Source organism: Balaenoptera physalus (assembly GCF_965194825.1).
Source record: "Balaenoptera physalus genome assembly, chromosome: 7".
Taxonomy (NCBI): Eukaryota; Metazoa; Chordata; class Mammalia; order Artiodactyla; family Balaenopteridae; genus Balaenoptera; species Balaenoptera physalus.
Window position 1 is genome coordinate 23,834,494 of NC_138886.1, and position 19,963 is coordinate 23,854,456.

The 19,963-nt window shown below is 43.1% G+C and overlaps 1 pseudogene across 1 annotated transcript; it reads left to right on the top strand.

Moving 5' to 3' along the window:
• Nucleotides 1-1,908: 1,908 nt before the first annotated feature.
• Nucleotides 1,909-6,400, top strand: LOC309664165 (splicing factor 45 pseudogene; annotated as a pseudogene). Its single transcript has one exon. The product of its transcript is annotated as a splicing factor 45 pseudogene (transcript).
• The last annotated feature ends 13,563 nt before the right edge of the window (nucleotides 6,401-19,963 follow it).

Sequence of the window (19,963 nt, forward strand, 5' to 3'; positions counted from 1 at the left end):
AAGTAGCAGGATACAAAATTAATGCACAGAAATCTCTTGCATTCCTATACACTAATGATGAAAAATCTGAAAGTGAAATTAAGAAAACACTACCATTTACCATTGCAACAAAAAGAATAAAATATCTAGGAATAAACCTACCTAAGGAGACAAAAGACCTGTATGCAGAAAATTATAAGACACTGATGAAAGAAATTAAAGATGATACAAACAGATGGAGAGATATACCATGTTCTTGGATTGGAAGAATCAACATTGTGAAAATGACTATACTACCCAAAGCAATCTACAGATTCAATGCAATCCCTATCAAACTACCAATGGCATTTTTCACAGAACTAGAACAAAAATTTTCACAATTTGTATGGAAACACAAAAGACCCCGAATAGCCAAAGCAATCTCGAGAAAGAAAAATGGAGCTGGAGGAATCAGGCTCCCTGACTTCAGACTATACTACAAAGCTACAGTAATCAAGACAGCATGGTACTGGCACAAAAACAGAAATATAGATCAATGGAACAGGATAGAAAGCCCAGAGATAAACCCACACACATATGGTCACCTTATCTTTGATAAAGGAGGCAAGAATATACAATGGAGAAAAGACAGCCTCTTCAATAAGTGGTGCTGGGAAAACTGGACAGCTACATGTAAAAGAATGAAATTAGAACACTCCCTAACACCGTACACAAAAATAAACTCAAAATGGATTAAAGACCTAAATGTAAGGCCAGACACTATAAAACTCTTAGAGGAAAACATAGGCAGAACACTCTATGACATAAATCACAGCAAGATCCTTTTTGACCCACCTCCTAGAGAAATGGAAATAAAAACACAAATAAACAAATGGGAGCTAATGAAACTTAAAAGCTTTTGCACAGCAAAGGAAACCAGAAACAAGACAAAAAGACAACCCTCAGAATGGGAGAAAATATTTGCAAATGAAGCAACTGACGAAGGATTAATCTCCAAAATTTACAAGCAGCTCATGCAGCTCAATATCAAAAAAACAAACAACCCAATCCAAAAATAGGCAGAAGACCTAAACAGACATTTCTCCAAAGAAGATATACAGATTGCCAACAAACACATGAAAGAATGCTCAACATCATTAATCATTAGAGAAATGCAAATCGAAACTACAATGCGATATCATCTCACACTGGTCAGAATGGCCATCATCAAAAAATCTACAAACAATAAATGCTGGTGAGGGTGTGGAGAAAAGGGAACCCTCTTGCTCTGTTGGTGGGAATGTAAATTGATAGAGCCGCTATGGAGAACAGTATGGAGGTTCCTTAAAAAACTAAAAATAGAACTACCATACGACCCAGCAATCCCACTACTGGGCATATACCCTGAGAAAACCATAATTCAAAAAGAGTCATGTACCACAATGTTCACTGCAGCCCTATTTACAATAGCTAGGACATGGAAGCAACCTAGATGTCCATCGACAGATGAATGGATAAAGAAGATGTGGCACATATATACAATGGAATATTACTCAGCCATAAAAAGAAATGAAATTGAGTTATTTGTAGTGAGGTGGATGGACCCAGAGTCTGTCATACAGAGTGAAGTAAGTCAGAAAGAGAAAAACAAATACCGTATGCTAACACATATATATGGAATCTAAAAAAAAAAAAAAAATTGGTCATGAAAAACCCAGGGGCAAGACGGGAATAAAGACGCAGACCTACTAGAGAATGGACTTGAGGACACAGGGAGGGGGAAGCATAAGCTGGGACAAAGTGAGAGAGTGGCATGGACATATATACACTACCAAATGTAAAATAGCTAGCTAGTGGGAAGCAGTAGCATAGCACAGGGAGATCAGCTCAGTGCTTTGTGACCAGCTAGAAGGGTGGGATTGGGAGGGTGGGAGGGAGGGAGACCCAAGATGGAAGAGATACGGGGATATATGTATATGTATAACTGATTCACTTTGTTATAAAGCAGAAACTAACACACCATTGTAAAGCAATTACACTCCAATAAAAATGTTTAAAAAAATAAAAAACAAACAAAAAAAACAAAGTGTGGTCCTCAGATCAGCAGCATAGGCATCATGTAAAAAGCTTGTTAGAAGTTTAGATCTCAGATTCCACTTCCAAATCAGAATCTGCATTTTAACAGTCTCCCTGGGTGATTTGTATGCAAGTTGAATTTGAGAAATACCAGCATAGAACATATGGTAAACACTTATTTTCTTAATTCAGGAAACATTTACTGAATGTCTTATATTGAGTGTTAAGTACTATACCAGGAACTGGAAATACTAAGATAAATATAATTCTTTCCATAAAGAAATTGGAGATTAAAATCCTGTAATAATTGTGCACCTTAAAAAGGCGAATTTTATGTAATGTGAATTATACCTCAATTAAAACAAACAAACAAAAAGAGTATAGTAAGTCAAGAATTATAGAAAACTGCTCTAAAACCCAATAGAAAAATGCCAAGGAAGCAGCATAGCACACGAAAGTGTGGACTTTGGAACAAATGGACCATATTCAAATTCTACCCTTCCAATGATCAATATAGTACAGTCATGCACAGAGTCCAGTGGTACACAGAGAAGAGAATGAACTCTGATTGGAAGAACTGAAGGAAAGTTCAAGGAGGACGTGGTATTTGAGATGGACCTTAATAACTATGAATTCACCAGGTGGAGAATGTTGGGGAGAGTATTCCTTTCTGAAGGAATGCCAGGAGCAAAGGCACACATGTTCAAAGGCATGTGGTGGATTAGAGGGATGTCAAGTCCTTTAGTATGTCTTTGGTGATCAGCACATTGGTAGAAAGGCAGTTACCTAGGGGAGGGAATGGGTTATGGGAAATTCTCACTTTCTAAGGTACACATTTCTATACATTTAAAAAGTTAACAACAAAACAAGAACAAGAAATGTCTAAGATTAATTGTCTAAACTTTCATCAAAATAAACAAAAATAAGAACAGAAATCAATGAAATAGAATATAGTTAAACAAACAAAAAAAATTACTTACACCAAAAGCTCATTCCCTGAAAAATACCAACAAATTTGACAAACCTTTAGCCAGACTGATCAAGTTAAAAAGAAAAACACAATTACCAATAGCAGAAATGATAGCAGGAACATCACTACTAACTTTAAAGTCATTAAAGGGACAATAAGAGAAGACTGTGAAAAGATGTTTGCCAATAAACTCAGCAACTTGGATGAAATAGACAAGTGTCTTGAAAGATAGAAATTAATAAAGCTGACTCAAGAAGAAATAGGAAATCTGAGTATCTCAATATCTGTTAAAGAAAACTGATTTGTGGGATTCCCTGGCAGTCCAATGGTTAAGACACCTCGCTTCCACCGCAGGGGGCATGGGTTTGACCCCTGGTTGGGGAACTAAGATCCCGCATGCTGCGTGGCATGGCCAAAAAATAGAAAAAAAAATCCATTTGTAATTTAAAACCTTCTAACAAAGAAAATTCCAGACCCAGATTTCTTTATTGATAAATTCTATCAAGCATTTAAGGAAGAAATAATACCAATTCTACCAGAGAACAGAGGAAGAGAGAACACTTCCCAAGTCATTTTATGAGACCAACATTATCTTCATACCTAAACCAGGCAAACACACTGCAAAGAAATGAAAAACTGAGACCAATATCCTTTATAATATGATTGCAAAAATCTGTAACAAAATTTTAGGAAATCAAGTCAGGCAATGTATAGAAAAAGTTAATCATCATGGATCAAGTGTTTGAATATTTAACGTTTGAATTTCAATTATTGTATTTCACCATATTAACAGATCAAAGAAGAAAACCCACATGATTTGCTCAATAGATGCAAAAAAAAGTATCTGACAAAACCTAACACAAATTTCTTATAAAGTTAAGCACATATGTACCACAGACTCAGCAATTCCACTCCTGGCTGCTACCCAAGAGAAATTAAAACACATGTCTACACAAAGATTAGTATGTAAATGTTGTAGCAATTTTATTCATAGTAGTCAAAAACTAGAAACCATCCACCTGTCCATTAACAAGGGAATGGATAAACAAATTGAAGTATATCCATACAACTGAAACTACTCGGCAATAATAAAAATGACCTTTAACAACATGGATGGACTTGGAGGATATTATGCTAAGTGAAACGTCAGACAGAGAAAGACAAATACTGTATGATACCACTTACATGTGGAATCTAAAAAAATATAACAAACTAGTGAACATAACAAAAATGAGACTCACAGATATAGAGAACAAACTAGTGGCTACCAGTGGGGAGAGGGAAGAGGGGAGGGGCAACATATGGGTAGGGGATTAAGAGGTACCAAACTACTGTGTATAAACGAAATAAGCTACACGGACATATTGTACAACATAGGGAATATAGCCAATATTTTATAATAACTGTAAGTGGCGTATAACCTTTAAAAATTATGAAACATTATGTTATACACCTGTAACTTACATAACATTGTACATCAACTATACCTGAATTAAAAAAAAAAAAAAAGACATGACGGCGCCGCCGGGCGCCCCGCGGACTCTGCGTAGGGGTTGGCGCCGGAGAGGTCCGGCCGTCTGGGGCTGACACCCAGCGCCCAGCCCGTCGAGTCCGAGGCGCCTCAGCCCCGGTGCGCCGCCGCGGCCTGGGAGCGTCGGCCGGGTGGGCCGGCATTAAACTGAGATGTCCCTGTACGACGACCTGGGAGTGGAGACCAGTGACTCAAAAACAGCAGCCTGGTCCCAAAACTTCAAACTTCTGTAGTCTCAGCTCCAGGTGAAGAAGGCAGCTGTCACTCAGGCAAAGAGCCAGAGGACAAAACAAAGTACAGTCCTTGCCCTGGTAATCGACCTGAAGCGAGGTGGCTCTTCAGACCAGAGGCAGATTGTGGACACTCCGCCGCACGTGGCAGCGGGCCTCAAGGATCCGGTTCCCAGGGGGTTTTCTGCAGGAGAAGTTTTGATTCCCCTAGCTGATGAATATGATCCCAGGTTTCCTAACGATTATGAGAAAGTAATGAGGCGCCAAAGAGAGGAGCGACAGAGACAGCGGGAGCTGTAAAGACAGAAATAGAAGAGAGAGAAAAGAGGCGTAAAGACAGAAGTGAAGCTAGGGGGTTTTCCAGGCGACCAGATTCAGATTCTGATGAAGATGAAGATTACGAGCCAGAGAGGAGGAAGAGAAGTATGGGCGGAGCTGCCATTGCACCACCCACTTCTCTTGTAGAGAAACACAAAGAGTTACCCCGAGACTTTCCTTATGCAGAGGATTCAAGACCTCGCTCACCGTCTTCCAAAGCTGCTATCCCTCCCCCAGTGTACGAGGAACAAGACAGACCCAGACCCCCGACCGGCCCCGGCAACTCCTTCCTCCCCAACATGGGTGGCACAGTAGCACATAAAATCATGCAGAAGTACGGCTTCCGGGAAGGCCAGTGTCTTGGGAAGCAAGAGCAGGGCTTGAGCACAGCGCTGTCAGTGGAGAAGACCAGCAAGCGGGGAGGCAAGATCATCCTGGGCGACGCCACTGAGAAAGACGCAACCAAGAAGTCGAATTCAAATCCATTAACTGAAATACGTTGTGTCCTACCAAAGTGGTCCTACTAAGGAACATGGTTGGTGCAGGAGAGGTAGATGAAGACTTGCAAGTTGAAACCAAGGAAGAGTGTGAAAAATATGGCAAAGTTGGAAAATGTGTGATATTTGAAATTCCTGGTGCCCCTGATGATGAAGCAGTACGAATATTTTTAGAATTTGAGAGGGTTGAATCAGCAATTAAAGCTGTTGTTGATCTGAATGGGAGGTATTTTGGTGGACGGGTGGTCAAAGCATGTTTCTACAATTTGGATAAATTCAGGGTCTTGGATTTGGCAGAACAAGTGTGATTGTAAGAACTAGAGCCCGAGTCATCTCCAGCGATCCTTCAACGAGCCGCAGACTGAGCAGAGGAGAGCAAGGCGACAGGCAGCCTGCGTGGCTGTGGGTACAGAGACTCTGGAAGGACTTCTAAGATATATGTCAACTGATCCCTTTTTTATTTTGTGGTTTTTTAACATAGTATAAAAATCCTTTAAAAAAAAAACAAAACAGATAACTAATAAGAACCTGCTGTATAAAAAAATAAAATAAAATTCAAAAATTCAAAAACATAAGTAAATAAATAACAATCTGTGTGCCTCTTTGGTTGTTTCTCTTTTTTATTACCACTTCTGAGGTGATTACATGTTTTACTAGGACTTCATGATAATCCTCAAATGCTTCAGTGATATGGCATTTCTTGCACTAAAAAATCTAGAAAGTTTTGGGATATGGGGTTGTGTTACCCTTTGCTTTTCTTTTTTTTTTTTGATTCATTTTGATAAAACCTGCAAGTTACTAAAAAAAGAAGAAAAAGAAATGACCTATGATACATGCGATCGCATGGATGAATCTCAACATTTTTGTGCTGAGTGAAAGAAGCCAGGCATAGAAGACTACACACTGGAAGATTTCATTTATATGAAACTATAAAAAAGACAAATCTATCAAGACGGAAAGCAGATCAGTGGATGTCTAGGACCAGGGATGGAAAATTGAGAAAGGGAACAGGGAACATTTTAGGATGATGTAAATCTTCTCTATATTGATCATGATACCGATTATACAGGTGTATAAATATGTCAAAAGTCACCAAATGCACACGTAAAATAGATGCATTTTAATCTGTAAATTATACATTAATAAAATTGATTTTTTTTCACGAGTGCACATCCATGGGGGTTTTTATTGCAAAAAAGAAACTGTCTTGGAGGGTCTTACAGTTGCTGGATATGAGTTTGAGCTGGACCATGGAATGTTCTGGCATCATGGGTGAGGTCAGAGAATCCTGTCTGCTGGAGCTCTGGTGACAGTTGGAATCCTAACAGTCATACTGGTGCAGTGGGTGCAGACAGAGCTGCTGATGTTGCCAGTTCAGTGAAAGGGTGAAGGTCTCAAAGCATCAGGAGGCTTTGATTTACACTTTTGTACTTGGGTCATTCACAATGGTTCCCAGAGAAGCAAGATCTGCCTGGTGACATGGACAAGGGGATGAAGTCTCCAGCCACTTTTCCAGGAACCCCCCCAGTGCTGATGCTGGGCCTGTGGTGAAGAGGCATGAAAGGAGAAGCATCCAGTGGTAAGGAAAACATAGTTTTGAGAGCTGAGAGTCCAGTCTGGTGGCCCAAAGCTAGCTAGACAAGCCCGCCTGTTTCCTAGGGAGGAAGAAAGAGTGAGAGCCCAGGGTTCATGGCTAGGAGAAAGGGCAGAGTGGCACAAGAAAGGAGAGCATCTTTAATGTCCTTCCCAGGGGACCCAAATGGCCTGAGGAAGACAGACTCTACGTGTCTCAATCTCTACCTTCTCAGAATTTTCCTCCCAAAGTTGCCTGTGCCCCCTGCCAGCCCATGGGACACACCTCTTGCCTGGATCACTCTATTCAGACAGAACTGTTGTTTCACCAAACTGGATTCTTTCCTATACTTTCCCTTTTTCAGTTACTGATTGGCCATCTGTGGTCACTGGGCTTAGAAGGATGGCCTTAGAACCAGTTTCACTCCCCCATTTTACTGAGAAGGAAAATGGAGCCCTGGGAGGCAACATCCAAGTTATGAATTGGAAAACTTTAGATCTAGTCAGAACCAAGTTCAAATTTCACTCTCCCATTTGCTAGCTCTATCAAAGTGGACAAATCTCGTAAGGTCTTTGAGCCTCCTTTGCCTTAACTGTAAAAGAGGTACAATGACCCCTTCATCGTGGGGTTGTCCCAAGGATGACACAAGACAATGCGCAGACCGCACCTGCAGGATCTCTACCACGTAGTCGGCCACCAAAAATAGCCTTAGGGGTCAGGTGGAGGGTTGTATCTTGCCAGGAAGATGTCTGCCCTGGACATCTCACTGCCTTCTCTGGCCTTTGTTTCTGAAAAAATGCACTTCAGTGTTCATTCTGGTCTCTTAGGGCCCATTAGTGTCCTTTTTCTTTTCTCTTTCCTTCTTTGATCTAAGTAGAGGAATCTGAGTATTCGATGGCAGTTTTCTGACCCAACCAATACCCTTCTCCAACTGTGTAACTGACGGTGGTGGCAGCAATAACCACAAGAGCCCCAGTAATAATACCTTTCCCACCCACACAGGCAGGCTTTGCCCTCTTTAGAAGCAGCAAAGGACAGGGCGTGCAACAGGGCAGCAGATGGCCACACTCACCGGCGACCTAAGCCCCCTCACAGAAGCCCCTGGAGCGATGACTACCACTATCCCCCAATCCAGAGTGTTCTTCCCGCCCTGGCATGGCAAGCAGGACAGACTAGGGGCTGGGGTTTATTTTCACAGGTCTCACCATGCCTGGAAGATAGATTACAGGCAGGTACATGCGCAAGAGGTTTTCAAACTCCAGATCCAAGATGTCCCTGATCCAGAGCTCACACTCGGCCCATGTGGTATCAGCAACTGGCCCCGGCAACCCCTTCCAGCACCACCCCACTCCTTCCTCTAGGGGGAGCTGATGAGCCACAGGTGCTCAACCCCAATTACTATTTACTTCATCGGTGTAAGCTTAGCTCATCACAATGTCATTAGCATCAAGAGGCAACTCAAAACTCGGGCAACCAGAAGTGATGCTCAGGTCATCTGTCCTAAAGCAAGACCCCCAGGTCACATTCCACCAGTGTCCTTGGCTCACTTCACTTCTGCGGTAGCAAGAAAGCCAAAACTTCACAGACTTCTACCCAAGTACCCTTCATGTACTTACTACTAAAACCTAAAAAATGCCTGTCTTCTGATACTACAGATTTATCTTATGATAGGACTCTTCACATAATATCAATCATGGCTAACACTTATTGAACACTTACATTGTCCCAGGAACTGCACTGTGTTTGAAATGCATGATTTCACTTAATCCCCACAACATTCTATAAGGTAGTTACCATTATTATCCCCGTTTCACAGATAAGGAAACTGAGGCTCTTAGACTTTGAGTCTAATAGCAGAAAGATTTGAACCCAAGTCTGTTGTTCTAATTATTATTCCCACCACTACCTTGCGACATTAATTATAAATCAGAGGGGAACCTTTCCTCGTAGCCCTTATGCTGTGGGTACAACATTTTGACAACTGAGACACATACTCTATTAATACACAGACAGTCAAGTGTCCTTCTCTGAGTTGACAATGCAGTCCTAAACTTCAGGTCCAAGAGCGTCTCAAGAAACAGCTTAATCTGGTAGTAAGTTACTACCAGAGAGCAGAGGAAACTAGTCATTCAGTTGAAGCACATTGCCATTTTTGATCCATCTTTGGCATCCTGATGCATGACAGTAATGATCCTGTTTGCCAGGTACTGCAACTGGCTGGGCTTTGATCCTGATGGCATCACCTGGGCTTAATGCCCTGTAGAGTCCTGCTGAGGATCTAGCGAGGCAGAGGGGGGGCTTTTAGAGCCTCCTGTCTCAACTCTCTGACTCTGCTCTGATTCCCCGTCCCCCCGCATAAATCTTGGGGGCTTCTCTGGGGTGTCTGTATGAGCATGTGGGAGAAGAGTCTTAAGCTCTTTCCTGAGAAGAGGCTGCACCCATTCCACAGGGTCCCAGAGCCCTTCCAGGAGGCCAGATTTGGTGGGAGCAGGGAGTGGGTAGTGGAGGAGCAGGATTTTATGACAGGAAGACAAATGAGGTACTCCCTTATTCAGAACCAAATGTCCTACTGATTGGTGTAGGGTCAAAATGTAAGCGCTGAGAAAGTCCAAGGAAGGAGAGGGGATGGGAGCGAGGGCAGTAGAAAAGATTTCAGGAGCAGAGAGCCTTAAGCCAACGGGCAGGATTTGGATAAGGAGGACATTCCTGGCAGAGAACAGATGAAAGATTATACTGAACGAGGACCAAAGGGGAGAGGCTAGAGACATGAGATGTAGCTGAGGACCCTGTGGGAACCTGAGCAGCAGAGCAGAGTGGGCCTAGAGTGGGAGTGAGAGGAGGTAGTAAGGAACAGGGCTGCACTGTGAGGGAAATGGCTTCCCGGGAAGACCAAACTCACAAGGTGTGCTGGACAGAGAGATGATGGAGAGGCTTGGAAGCAGGAGTCCAGTTAGGAGGTCCAAATCTGTCACCCAGTTCCAACATGTGGGTTTTTTCCCTACACCAAGCAACTGTCTGGCACCAGCTAGGTGTTCTACAATTCAACTCAACGCTGACACTATCAACCTGGAGATGGCATCAGATCCCACAGGTTAAGGGCTCAGTCCTACAAGACTAACCCCCCACACTTCCCCACTTGAGACACCAATCACAAGTCCAGGTTGTCACCTGTGCTTCTGACTGACCAGCTATAGATGGGAGCTTCCCACAACCCCTCCTTGGGTTTGATTAATTTGCTAGAGTAGCTCACATAACTCAGAGGAACATTTTACTTACTAGACAACTGGTTTATTATAAAAGGATATAACTCAGGAACAGCCAGATGGTAGAGACGCATAGTACAAGGTTGGGGGGAAAGGGCTCGGAGCTTCATGCTCTCCCCAAGTGCACCACTCTCCCCAAATCACCATCCCAGAAGCTTTCTGAACCCCATCCTTAGGGGTTTTATGGAGGCTTCTTTACATAGGCTGGCTGATTACATCATTGGCCACTGGTAGGGGGGAGCTTCTAAGGGTGGGGACTGGTTGCCAACCACCTGATTAGAGAACACGGGTTCAAGTCCTGGTCTGGGAAGATCCCACATGCCGTGGAGCAACTAAGCCCGTGTACCACAACTACTGAGCCTGCGCTCTAGAGCCCGTGAGCCACAACTACTGAGCCCACGTGCCACAACTACTGAGCCCGTGTGCCACAACTACTGAAGCCCATGCGCCTAGAGCCCGTGTTCTGCAACAAGAGAAGCCACCGCAATGAGAAGCCCGTGCACGGCAACAAAGAGTAGCCCCCACTCGCCGCATCTAGAGAAAGCCTGCACACAGCAACAAAGACCCAAAGCAGCCAAAAATAAATTAATTAATTTAAAACAAATTTTTTTTAAACTAATTAAAAAAAAAAGTTCCCAGCAAAAGACGGGAAAATGGGACTTGACCTTGCCATCTTCCCAGGCTTTTGGCTTCTCTGTACCTACCCGCTTCCTAGACTAGTACCATCACCAATGCCTTAGGGTAGCTTTAGACCAAAGGCAAGTTGTCTGGATTGACTTCTCCTTCCGGTCCTGAGGACAACACTACAAGCTTGGGAAAAAGTGACCTTTCCCCAGCCTCTGGTATCACCTCTCCTTTCTCTCAAGCAAGACTCTCTGGACATGGATTTCAACACCACTCCACTCCTGCTGCCCTCTGGGGTCTCATTAGAATCTGTCAAAGTCTTGAGCAGCTCAGGACTTGGCCCTGGAGACAACTCTCAGACACAAAGCCCAGCCAGATGGGAGCATCCTAAGTTTGTCACCTCCCAGGCAAGCCTCTTGAAACACTCTTCACCAGCCAGGAACCCTCAAGCATCAGAGATAGAAGTTCATTAACTGAACTCTTTCCAAGCCCATTTCTCAGAAAGCATCCCCTCCCTTTCTGCCTCCTACATTACCTGAAAATTCCTGGCAGCTCCACCTCGACTGACAGGTGTGGATTCTCAGGACTGTGACAATTATTTGAACTTGCTTGTTTAGTGTTTCCGTATTTGAATAGGCAACACCCCCATTAAGGCTGAGAAGTTGGTACCATCAGCCTCAGCTTAGATAAAAGGAGAGGGAAGCAGCTTAGATAAAAGGAAGAGGTTAAGTTGCTTCTCCAAGTTCACAGGGCTAGGAAGTGAGGGAAACAAGATTCTCTGTCTCATTCTAGAGCCCAAACTCCTGACCCCCACGCTCTAGTGCTGGGCTGTCCAATAGAATAGCCACTAGCCACTACGCTAGCTACTTATGTTCAAGTTTTAATTAATGAGAATCAAGTAAAATTAAAAATCCACTTCCTCAGTTCTAATAGTCACACTCCAGGGGCCCACTAGCCACGTGTGCCTAGTGGTTGTCACATCTGAGAGTGCAAATATGGACTGTTTCCACCCTCATGGCGAGTTCTGCTGGACATCCTGTCATCTGATGCTTCTCATTTATACATCTGGGCAAGAGGCAAAGTTACTGCCCGGCCCACCACCCTTACGGCTACCCCATCCCTTCATGAAAATAGCCCCAAATGCCTCTTCAGAGCAGCATGACCCTGACTTGTCTTTCTTTTCTTGCTGCCAGCTCTGTCCAGTCTCCAGGAGGGTGGCAGGAAACCTCGCCAACAAGACACATGGAAAGAATGAGATTTGAGGGCTGAGACTGTGCAGCCAGGCCTCCCCAGATGTGTACCGGCGGTCCAACAGGAAAATGGCAGTGAGTGAGTCCCCAGCCACAGCCCAGGCAAGGGGCAGATGCCCTCAGCCTCACCGTGGATGTCGCTGACATTTCTCGGGAGTCAGCGTGCCCTCCTGGCCCCCAAGCTGTGTTACGGCCAATTGTCCCTAGAAACTCGGTCTTTACTAGCTTCTGGAAGTTTTAAGGGCGAGGAATATCCATTTTTCATAAAGCCCTGGATTCCTCTTGACTTCTGTACACTCAGAGCTTACATCTGGAAAAGAAACCTCATCCTCTGATCAGCTACCTTGTAGTTTCTTTTTAGAAAGAAACTTTACTGAAGGAATGTGCCCAGCAGGCTGCCTGTTGGCCCCGAGTGGCATTTCGGCTGTGCCTCCTCTACCTTTAGAACCACACTCCCCAAGGATACCCAGGAGCGTCCATCTCCCGCTCTCAGCATCCAGCATGGAGACTGCGCCCCGCTTCCCTGGTCTCTGCCTCAGCGGTTTCAGCCCCATTTCGCATCCTGTTCATTTCTGGTCCAAACACAGCCTGCTGGCACCATATTCCTTTCCTGCTGGCTGTGGGTCCTGCTCAGCTTGCTCTTCTGGGCATCTACCCCCTGACTCCAGGGGAGTGAGGAGAGGGGGCAGGCTCTGCTTTCTGACTGCCTGCCCGGTGACCTGTGATAACGTAGAAGTCAGGATGCCGAAGTTCTTCCTAACCCAGGATGGAGTGTGCATCCCAAGCCCCAAGCTGCAGTGACCAGCCACTGGGACATCCCCACCATGATCTTCTCCCTTTTCGGGAGTAGCGTCTCTAGCAGAGAAACTGACTGTGTCTTTTTTTCCAGGTTTCCTCCTCCGTATCAGACTCAGGGTCAGACAGGAGGTTTTCAATGGACACATCCTCCCTACAGTAAGCCCCTCAGGAAGGACCCTCTCTCCATGTGACTCTAGCCCCTTTCTCACCAACTAAGAGGTTGGCCCTCGCTTTAGCATTTGGACCTGCAAGTAGTAGGCATTAAGGACCCTCTTCCTGTTAGATAGCACACAGAAAGCAGACAAAGCATGTAGGAAGAATAGCAGGATGAGGACAAATATCGTGCTGAAAGGTTGACTGGAAGAAAAAGTATTTGCAAAACGTTTGCTGAAGAGCCACTGTCAGCCTATATTCATAGCTATTCTATTACCATAAAAACAGCCCATACAAACTGATAAGAAAAATTTCAAGGAAAACTTTGGAAAAAGGGCAGAATTTATGAAAAGGCAATTCTCACACACATACACAGATGCACACGCAAGGTAACTGAAATGTCTAAAATGGAATATGTTCAATTTCACTGATAGAAGGGAAAATAGAAGACTGTGAGAAGACAGTTTTCACCCATTAGATTGGCAAAGATTAAAAAGAATGAACATTCCCAGTGCTGGCAGGATGCTGTGTCAAAAACTGTGAAGGGTCTGGAATGTTTTCCCACTTGCACAGTTTTTGTTTTATATATATATATATATATATATATATATATATATATATATATACATATATATGTGTGTGTATGTATGTATATATATATATATATGTATATATATATATATATATATATATATATATATATATATATGCTGCAGAAGCATGAGTACTTGGGACAGAGAAAAGAGTTCTTTATTGATGCAACCAGATCAATAGATTAAAGTGCAGTGACAGTCCCTCACTCCTAGACCCACAGGTGATGCTGTGAGGGCTGATAAAAATTCTCTTGTGAGTGGCAGGTTTCATTCCATAGACAAGGGATGGAAAAAAATATTTCCTCCATTTATATACAGGAGAGAGGCAGCCATCTCCCTCCTCTCTGGGAAGGAGAGGGAAAAACCTTTGCCCTTTGGAGAAGAGATAGGAAGGATCCTGGATGCTTACTCTGACCTTTTGGAATGTAAAAATCTCTCTCCAAGGGCCAGCTAAGCCCAGTAGGTGTCTCAGGCTTTTCCCAAGAGATGGCTCCAAGGTTGGGGCTTCATCCCTTTTGAAACGTAAACACAAGGGAAATAGTGGTCCACTATTCCTGACACTTTGGAAGCTTAACCTAGGGATCTAGTCCAGATTACAGTCATTTGTCCCATTTGGGGAGATAAGAGAAATTTTGTTATCCTTTTGGATTAGAGGAATCAGCAAATGGCTACAGATCTAATTCTCATAGTGTATGAAAAGCAAAACGTGCCTAGGAGAAGTGAAGGCAAACATTCTCTGTCTTTATACCAAATACATTTCTCTGTCTCAGGAGGCTAGAGCATTTTACAGGAGCACTGAGAAATCCAGAGAAGGTTTATTTCCCCACACAAGGTTGCAGAGAGAAAAGGGCATTCTTGGCCTTTGCTGACAGAAATGTGTATTGCTATAGCTCTTTAGGGAAGTAATCTAGCAAATCTATTCTGACTGCACACCTTAATACTCCAGAAATCCCACTTTATAAAATATAACAAACAGAAATGAAACACAAAGTCAAAAGAATATACATATAAGAATGCAAATTGCAGGACTGATAGAAATGGCAACAAATGGAAAACAATTGAAATACCTGTCCATAAGAAATGTATAAATTGCTGAAACAGTTATACCATGAAGTATGTTGTGGGCTTTTTTAATGTTTATTCTATATCTTCATAGATATAGAAGTATATCTATGTATGTAAGTATATACTTGCATACATAGGTGAGAAAGGCAGAATGGAAGAGATATATAATATATCCATTTGTAAAATGATGAAAAAACTTACATGTACATGTCATACAGGTACATGATTATATGGGAGAAAGATGTGGGAGGATAGACTTCTCATATTAATTGCCTTTGGGAGAGTGGAGATAGGAAAAGAAAGAGGAAGGTAAAGTTTAAATTCAGCAAAAAAGAAAAATATGCCTAGCTCAGTATCAGCGGAAGATTTAGGATATAAAATTATCTCTGTGATATTACTCTAGGTATATACTAATTGAATCTACTCCTGGATAAGGACTAGAATAGTATGTCAACAAATGAAAATATTTTATTTGGGGACTCATATTTTATTTATTCACTCAACAAATATACTGAATGTCTACTCTGTACTAGGCCCTGTTCTCATCCCTGGAAAGATGGTACTAGACAGAATCCTTGAACTCATGGAGTTTACTCTCTAGTGGGGGAGATAGACAATGACTTTGGTCAAGAACAAATGTGTCAGAAAATGTCAGGTGGTAATAAGTGCTATGATGAAAAATTAAAACAGGAGAAGGACCAGGGTGATGGGGTTGCCATTTTAAATGGTGATCGGAAACAGTGTCTCTCTGATCTAAGCAAGGACCTAAAGAAAGTAGGGAAGCAATCACACGCTTTCTCCTTCCCAGGTCAAGCATCATCAGGCTCTCAGCCCTGCCTTTCATGGTTTATTTCTGGACCCTCTCTCAAAGGGCTCCAGTTAGTGGATCCCAAAACCAAACACACACTTCTTCTAGTGTGGTTTAACTAACACAGGGAAGAGGCAGTGAGTACGCACCTAGCTTTCCCCTGGAAACATACACCATGTTGTATGTAGAATAAAATTGTTCTGGAGGCAGTAAGATGTCAGAGTGAAAAGTATGTAATTTGGAGGCACGTGTTCTAGATTCAACACCTGGCTCTCCTACTTACTAGCTGCATGACCTTGAGCAAGTTATTTATCCTCTCTGGGACCTTCTCAATAAAACGAAGGATAATAATCCTATCTACTCCTGTAGAAACCATTAATTTTAAAAACTTAAACGACGCCTGGTACATAATAAGAGCTAAAAAGAAATAGCTCTGTTATTACTATTGCTACTTACTATTGCTACTGCTAATATTTTAAGGGTTGGCCCACTTGCAGTATGGACTCACATTGAACTTGTAGAGTTTTGAGGGCCTGGTTGCAACTTACAAATGGTCACTCCTCTTTTCTTAGAACTTACCTCCTATTGGTAAGGGAGGCAGGGAGAAAGAGAAGACAGGGGTGGGGCGCTACTGCTTTGAACCATGCCGCCCGAGGAGGCCTCTCTGAGGCAATATTTTAGCTGAACAAAGTAGGCAGCTCAAATAATATTTTCATTATTAAGGAAATGAGCATGCATGAAGGAACGTGTACCCAACTTAAAGATGCTTCTGGACTCTTAACAACTCAACCAAATCAAAGCAACATGAAAAAATTTTTATACCTGGAATATTTGTCATATAACAAATAAAAAAGTATTTAATTTGTGTTAATGTTCTCTTTTAATCCTTTATCAAAAATATCAGGTAGAAATCATTTTTGTATGTTGTTGAAATATGTAGCCTCATCATAACACATTGGTTCATGATTCACAAACCTTGTATTTGTTTAATACATCAGGTTTTTTAAACAGAACATCTCTGAAATTTTGGCATAACTGTATCACAGAAAAACTGATTCCCTGTTTATTATTTGAGTCACTCATTATCATTTTAAAACAAGTAAAGTTATGAAAAAATATTTTTTAGATTTTTTAGAGGAATAACATGATTTGCAGAATCCCAAGAAACTCCCCCTCCCCATTTTTCCATGAAATCCCTAAGCTAAATATCTTCCAGGAGTTTGGAAACATTACTTTCTAATGGGAGGAGACTGATAATAACATATGGAAAAAAATGAATACATAAAATGTTAGGTGGTGTTAATTGCTACAAAGAAAAATAAAGCAGGATAAGGGTCTAGAGGGAAAATGGGGGCTGCTGTTTTAAATAGGGTGGTCGGTGATGAGGAAAACACATACAGATAAAGACGAGAAAGCAAAGGAAATCTGAGGAAGGCTTCTAGCAATCACAAAAGAGGGAATGGTGGGACCCATGAAGGAAGTCCTTGTGAGCTTCAACTCGAAAGCTCAGTGTTTGGGAGTTTTCACGCAAGGAGGGGAGGAAAGTGCTTTCCAGGCACCAGGAACTGCACGTGTGGAGGGAGGGGAACTGAACGGGCCTGAGCGTGTTTAGTAATGACAGGGAGCTGGGTGTGGTCCAAGTGCAGGAGAGTGGCAGGTTGCTGCTATACAAAGGAGGTAGAACTGGGCAGGTGCAGAATGCCTTGCATATCACGCTTGGGAGTTTAGTTACAGGAAACCAAGATCATCTCCTGGATCTGGTCTAGTTAATTTCACGGAAGATGCTCTGGCAACGTGACTGATGGACTGAAGTCTTCCTCTCCAAAGTCCCTACCAGGACTGTAGCCCAGACCACAGCAGGACACGTTCTAATTTTCCTGCCTTTGCCTTCACACTTTAGAATCAGCTTTTCCTTCCTGGCAGCGTTGACAGAGATCCTGGTTGCCCATTCCAGCATCCATTTCCTGTCTCTTACATAGTGACAGAGCCCTTGGCTTTAACAGAGTACAAAGCTGCTTGGAATAAAAACCTTATTTCCCAGCCTCGCTCATAGCTAGAGCTAAGTTCCAACCATGAGATGTAAATGGAAGTGTTAGGAGAGCTTTCTGGAAATCTTGAGACCGCTGGAACATACCTTCACCCTCTTCCTTCCTCTATCTCCTCCTGCTTTCTGTTAGAATGGTGGCGTGATGGTGGGAACTTGGGATCAACAAGATGGTGGAGAAACAAGAGCAAATCTGGGTCCCCAGGGACTGTGGAGCTGCCATTCCAGCCTTGACCTCTTACCTCTGCACTTGGTTTAAATGACAGTCTTTCATATTTAGGTCACTGTCATTTTGAATTTTCTGTCCCTTGAAGCCAAAGTCAAAGGCAGGAAAAGGACATGCAGTTTATTGGGTTTTGTTTTTATTCTGTAAATACCTTCAGCTTCCCGTGTTGCTGCCTTTGGGGAGGAGCAGCTCATTCCAGTGAACTGAAAGTTTAGAGGAGGACAGAGCCGTCCCTCCAAGCAGGGGTGCCAGGCGCACCTGGCCAGGTGTCCCAGCCATAGCCTCCCACATGCTCCCTCATTCTCAGTGCAATTGGTTGTGTCTCTATTGCTATATTTTACCAATTGCAAAACAGCTGCCTTATTTGCCTTTGGGAGAAATGTTTAGGCAGGATTGGCTTGAGAATCATGGTTATCTTTTTATGCATTCATTATTTCTGGAGTACACACTATACGCCTGGCACTGGGATGGTCATGTTCAGAACAAGGAACCCAAGGAGTCTGCTGTGTCCTGTGCAGATCAGATAACTCGAGGTACAGTGCGTTCCTCAGGATTCCACTGGGGGAAGAGGGTCACATTGTGAGTGGGATACTGACAAACTTGAGCATATCCAGGGGGGACCTAGGATGGTCTGGACTGCACTCAAATCTCAAATTTCAAAATCTTAAGGTATAAAGGTAAGAGGAACGCAGGATGTGGCAGATGTCCTATTTTGGTCTAACCAGAATCCTTTGCCTCCTTATTCTGGTAACTATTTCCCTTGCTTTGTAGAGGACCTGCTCCTTTCCTATTCCTTGTGATTCTGGAGGGGGGTTTTGAAACAGGAGGGAAGGAGGCAGAGCACAACCTCTGAAAGAATGACATAGCCCAAGGACATGACATAAACTGATTAGAACCAAATGGGTCCAAGATGGCAGACAAGTCGACTTCCACTAGACCTTGAGCCTCAGTATACGCTCACAACAGCAAGCTAAATGACACACCCACAGGCGCCATGACAGTTCAAGACCTATCATAAGGATCAAAAAGTGGGCGGTAGCCCAACTCCTGGAAATCCCCGCCCCTTCCTAAAATAATTGGAATACTTCCCCCACTCATTAGCCCATGAAATGACCCACTCCTATAAAAACTGACAACCCCATACCCTGGTGCCTTTCTCACCTTTTGAGATGGCCCACACTCTGTCTGCAGAGTGTGTTTCTCTCTAAATAAATCCACTTCTTACCTATCACTTTGCCCCTCAATGAATTCTTGCTGCAATAAGACATCAAGAACCTGAAATTCATTAAGTCCTGAAACCAGCTGTGTGATCTCAGTTGGAAGACTGTGGGTTTTGGCCGGGTTCGAGTCCCGGTCACATGGGTTCAAGTCCCAATCTGAGGTGCATGGTTTCAGTTTCAAGTGCAGTACCCTGACTTCTAGCCACAGGGACAGACATGTGACCTGAACCAGACCAGTCAAAGCCCTGCCCTAGGGTTTCTGCCTTTTCCCCCTTGGATTGTAAGTTAAAGGATGTGTTTGTAGAGATGGTGGTACTTGGATTCCCAGCCATGTGGAAGAAGTTGAAATAATGGAGCAAAACACAAATAGAAGACAAGCTGAGAAATGGAGAGATGGAGCGCCTGGGGCCAGTCAACTGTGGGGACAGCTCCATCCTTATCATTCTGCAGTTGGCTCACAGGAGGCAATAACTGTCCCTTTTTAATTATCTGGTTTAAACTGAGTTTTCTGTCACTTGCAGCAGAGTCTTGAATAAGGCAGGCCATGATCTCATATGTTGAAATCTACCCTGTGAAAGAGGAATTATTCATCTACATTGGTTCAAAAAGCCAAAACTGGACCCAAGTGCAGTAGTTTCAGGGAGGCGTACTTGTGCTCAGTATAAGGGGTTCCTTCTACCAACTGGAATGTTATTAATATAATCTAAGAATAAAATGACTGGCCCATTGACAGGTGTGAAGGCAGGGGGCTGATACAGGTGACTTT